The sequence below is a fragment of the Prunus mume genome, linkage group LG8, assembly GCF_029339155.1.
Source record: "Prunus mume cultivar Tortuosa linkage group LG8, ASM2933915v1, whole genome shotgun sequence".
Classification (NCBI taxonomy): Eukaryota; Viridiplantae; Streptophyta; class Magnoliopsida; order Rosales; family Rosaceae; genus Prunus; species Prunus mume.
Window position 1 is genome coordinate 20,752,345 of NC_142705.1, and position 5,696 is coordinate 20,758,040.

The following is a 5,696-nucleotide window of genomic DNA, read 5'->3' on the forward strand; positions in this document are numbered from 1 at the left end:
TAAAAATCGCCATCTTTACATATAATAGACGCGGTTTTTTATAAAAAGCGTCATGTATTATATATAATAGATGACAGTTTTTATAAAAAGCGCCATCTATTATATATAATAGACGATTTTTTTATAAAAGCATCATCTTTACATATAATAGACGCGCGGTTTTATAAAAACGCGTTATCTTTACATATAATAGACGGTTCTTTTTATAAAAGCGTCATCTTTATATATAATAGACGACGGTTTTTATAAAAGCGTCATCTATTATATATATAGTGTTCACCCGCTTTATGCTTACTCCTGTGGTAGAAGGGCAAAGTTCCCCCGCCTTGTGAACCATTGACTGTCAACAAGTCGCTTTCTTTAGCGTGCACTGCTAGCAATGAAGATCCTAGCGACTTAGTTTTGAATGGATAACTTGTGCCCCAAATTACTGATTTCTGCAAACAAACGATTGTGAATTTGGGTGAGAAATATCTCCCAAGTAAGTTATTTTCTTACCTCAGACTGGTGAGGACTTTAACAATTTATCTCAGTATAAAGAAGTTGTTCTGGCCAGAATGGTTGATGGAATTTAAACTATCTTGGGCAGAACTGCCTTTTATAGAACTATAAAAATAAATATCCATGCTAGAAAGATGAAAGGACAATAGGAAATTATTTCATTCGATAGGAGGCTCGATCCGATTTGGCTGAATTTGTTGACAACTTCAATGCTAAGCTTCACTGTAAATCGATACCAAAGGTTAATTCAATGAGCTTTAATGTACTTCAAGCTTTTGTGAGGTTTTTGAGTGGGCGAACTTGGTTTCTTTAGTCTACAAGGGCATGGCTTTTCTCGAGGACTTCATGGGCTAGAGACTGCCTGTGAAATTTGTTAAGGTTTTCATGTTTGGGAAAAAATCAAGCTCTACCTATCTTGATTCTTTGCTGAACCAAATTTGTAACGAGAGAAATTTTGTTTTGATTGACTTTTTTCTAAGTCTGAACCTTGGGAATTCTGATCTGAAGCTGGTTTCACTTGGAATTCAAGTGGGCTTTTTGGTTGATTTTTGAGTTGTTTGTTTGATTGTTGTTGTTGTTGTGTGTGTCCTTGAACCTGTTCTCCCTCTCTTCTTTTTATAGAAAAAATGTTTTCTGGAGAACCTAACTCCTTTTTAATCCCAACTGCCCTTGTGAGATGTCAAACCGTGATGGTTAGCTTGATTTCCTGTTTGAACAACTCTCTGCCCTTCTGCTTATCGTCTTCTTTAAATAACAAGGGCTGCTTATCTCTTGGGACAATCACCTTATTTGGAATAGAGAAAAAATCTATGAATATATATATACATGTAAGAGAGGACTTTGATCTTCCGATTTATTCAGAGATGTCCCTTCCTTTGCCATTTCGCCTGCTTTTAATTAACTCCCAATCAACTCAGTTGAGTTTGTTGACTTTTCTATTTCTGGTAGTCACGTGGACTCCTAAAAAATAAGCTTTAATTAATCTTGTGATATTTTTAATCTGATCTGCGTTAGTGGTGGGCTCTTCAAAAAGCTGGTTTTTTTGAAGCCCAATCTTTTCTTGCTAATTTGATCAGTCTTGGTTTGCCCTTTCGGATTTCCTGGGTTCCTTGATTTTGGGCTGGGTTTGAAAGATTTTGGCCCAATTTTCAAAGAATGCTGGTGGCTGCCCAGGATAAACATGGGCTTGGTCTTTTGGATTGGGTGTGCCAAATTTTCGCCCAAACAAATAGACGACGGTTTTTTTATAAAAAGCGTCATCTTTACATATAATATACGACGGTTTTTATAAAAAAAAACATCATCTTTACATATAATAGACGACGGTTTTATAAAAGCGTCATCTTTACATATAATAGACGACGGTTTTATAAAAAGCGTCATCTTTACATATAATAGACGACGGTTCTTTCAAAACAACCATGTCTTTACCAAAAAAAGGACACTTGATTTTTAAAAGACGACGCTTGTCATACCTACTGTCGTTGTTTTTTGGTCGATTTTAACTCAAGAAAACATTTTTAATAAGATGACGCTTTTTATTTGTGTGCGTCGTTATAAAAAAATTCAACAGACCTCTGTTTTTGTTGTTTAAGTCACTTATCCACGATAGCTTTTTGTTACCATCGTCCTTTTTAAATACAACGACAGTTTTTTCTTTTACCGTCGTCTTTTTTTGGTCGTCTTTTTCACTTTTTGTAGTAGTGGTGAGAATATTTGATTGTTTGGAGTTGGAATTATAAGGGACCACTTATACTTTAATGGAATTGATCAAAGCTATAAAATTTGGACATGGCACGGAGAATCTTGGGAATGGACTACTAATGCAACTAGAAATGTGGAAGAAGATGAGCAAAGTAGGTTCAGTTTTGTTTTTGAAGAAGTAGGGATGGATGATAATGATTTAGGCGATATTGGATTTGATCCTTATGAGTTCGCCAATGTGATTGGAGATAAAGATCAACCCTTGTACCCTGGTAGCAGTAAGTACACGATGTTGTCGGCTTTGGTGAGGTTATATAATTTGAAAGCAAAACATGGGATGAGTGATGTTTGTTTCACAGAATTGTTGATACTTCAAGGAGATTTGCTTCCAGAAGGAAATACACTACTTCCTCTATGTACGAGGCAAAAAAGACATTGTCTGCTTTAGGGAAGAGTTATGAGAAAATCCATGCATGTCCCAATGACTGCATCTTGTATAGGAAGGATTATGAAAATTCAACTAATTGTCCTACTTGTGGTATCTCAAGGTGGAAGGAAGGCAAAGATTCAATCTTGAAAGAGGGTGTGCCAACGAAGGTGATGTGGTATTTTCCTCCAATTCCAAGGTTTGAAAGGATGTTTCAATCACATAAGACAGCTAAGAGTTTGACTTGGCATGCTGCTAGAAAATCAGTTGATGGTCAGATGTTTCACCCAGCGGATTCCCCGTCTTGGAAACTTGTTGATGATAAATGGCCTGAGTTTGGTAAAGAGCTGAGAAACTTGAGATTGGCTCTCTCATTTGATGGATTCAATCCCCACAGTTCTTTAAGTAGCAGATACAGTTGTTGGCGAGTAATCTTAGTTACATATAATCTCCCACCATGGCTATGCATGAAACGGAAGTTCATGATGTTGACCTTATTAATTTCCAGTCTTAAACAGCATGGAAATGATATAGACGTCTACTTAGAGCCTTTGATTGATGATTTAAAATCTCTGTGGGATGAGATTAGAGGAGTGTATGATGCACATATAGGAGAATACTTTACACTCAGGGGTGTTTACTGTGGACAGTTAATGATTTTTCTGCTTATGGGAACTTATCTAGTTGTGTTGTTAAATAATATAAAGCTTGTCCAATATGCGGCGATGATACACTTAGTCACAGGTTGAAAAGTGGCCACAAAATTTGTTACATTGGGCATAGAAAAGGGTTACCAATCAATCATCCATATCGGAGACAACATGCAGCTTTTAATGGGAAACCTGAATATGGCACACCTCTTGAGCCATTAAACGGAGAAGAAGTGCTGCACATGGTTGAAGATATTAATTACATATGGGGCTCGAAAAATGAGGGAAGTGTTGGTGAGAATTATGGTGACAGAGTTTGTTGGAAAAAGAAATCAAAATTCTTTGATCTTGAGTATTGGAAATACCTTCCTGTGAGGCATGTCCTAGATGTTATGCATATTGAGAAGAATATTTGCGATAGTATCGTTGGTACATTGCTGGAGATCCTTGGAAAAAATAAAGATGAGATTGTTGCTCGGTTAGATTTATTGAACATAGGGGTCAAAACTGATTTGCAACCCAAGTATGGAGAAAGATGTACTCGATTGCCTCCAGGGCCTTGGAATTTGTCAAGAGCAGAGAAAAGAGCGGTTTGCAATTCTTTCTATGGTATGAAGGTCCCTGAAGGTTATTGTTCAAATATAAAAAATCTTGTATCTTTAAAAGATTCAAGACTTCTTGGACTTGAATCTCATGATTGTCATACCTTGATGCAACAATTGCTCCTTATGGCAATTCATTCTGTTTTGGAGAAGCCTGCAAGGTATGTAATAACTTGATTATGCTTCTTCTTCAATGCTATATGTGCAAAGACGGTAGATGTTTCCAAGCTAGATAAGTTGGAAGAAGATGTAGTAGTTACTTTGTGTTTGCTTAAGAAATACTTTCCCCCTTCATTCTTTGATATCATGGTTCATCTAGTGGTACATCTTGTCAGAGAAGTTCATCTATGTGGCCCAGTATACTTTAGATGGATGTATCTGTTTGAAAGGTATATGAAAGTGCAAAAGAATACGTTGAGAACCGTGACTCATCCGAAGGTTGCATTCTTTGACGGTATATAGTGAAGAAGCAGTAGAGTTTTGCACCGAGCATTTGTTTGATGTTAGTACAGTTGGAGTGCCTTCAAGCTAGAAAATGGGAGTTTCGAAGCCATTATCAGGTTGCACAGTAAGATTAGTTGATCGGGACTTGTTGAACCAGGCACATCTATATGTCTTGGAGAATACGGAGGAAGTCCTACCTTATATCGAGTACATATGACTTCTAGTTATCTTATATACAAGTGACCATAATGCTTGATTTTTTTGTGTCAATGTAGGGAACATAGATCACATTAAAACCACTTATCCAAAATTTAGAAAGAAAACAAAGTGGCTGCAAGATAAGCACAATAGCTCTTTCATTCCGAACTTAATGGGGAAGAGCATAATGGCGTATCAGAAAATTTGAGGTGGCTAGCATCTGGTCCAAGCATGGCAGTGTCATCATATATATGAGCTATCTTATTAATGGTGTTAAATTTAACAGCAAGGCACAAGATGATGTGCGAACTATCCAAAATAGTGGAGTTTATTTACTTGCGCATTTTATGGTGTTATTTAAGAAATTTGGGACCTTGACTACCAAAAGTTTAGAATCCCAATCTTGAGGTGTGATTGGATAGATAACACTTCAGGCCTTTTAGTCGACGAACTTGGATTTACCCTTGTAAATCTGAGTAAAAGTGGACATAAGAATGACCAATTTGTTATGGCTTCTTAAGTCAAACAAGTATTTTATGTTGATGACTCAATGCATCGTGGTTGGTTGGTAGTGTTATCAATGCCTGATAGAGAATATAATCATGCTATTGGTGATGATGTTCTAGGTGATATTAGAATTGAGTGTGAGCCATTTACTAGAGGGATACCAAATGTTGACACATTTGATGACCTAGTGGGTGAGTTTGGGAATGAAAATATTAGAGGTGGGTGTGAAGATATATGGATTGATTGATTGTTGTAACGTATGACATTAGTTATTCAGTTAATTGTATGACATTAATTAATAATTTTGTACATCATTTTAATTCTGATCACATTTTCATTATGCAGGCTTTGGGCACGACAAATCAAAAATTAAAAAAGCTAGGTTAAAGCTGTAAAGTACAACGGTCCAATAAAAAAATTGGAAACACCGACGTCTAAAATAAAAACAACGTCGGGTTTTAAAAAGGAAAAAGACTGTAAAACCAAAAAAACAGACATCTGAAACATAAATCAAGTTGGTTTGCTTAAATAAACCGTCGTCTAAAGTGTGAAATTGTTATAAACTCTAAGCACAAAGCAATTCAGAAGTAATATCTGGATAAAATCTTCTTGTATTCAAAACAAGCTGTTGGCTTATATAAGCCTTACAAAGAGATAAGATTG

General features: G+C 36.2%; 1 pseudogene; it reads left to right on the forward strand.

The window, feature by feature from the left end:
- Nucleotides 1–2,542: 2,542 nt before the first annotated feature.
- Nucleotides 2,543–4,346, forward strand: LOC148915009 (uncharacterized; annotated as a pseudogene).
- The last annotated feature ends 1,350 nt before the right edge of the window (nt 4,347–5,696 follow it).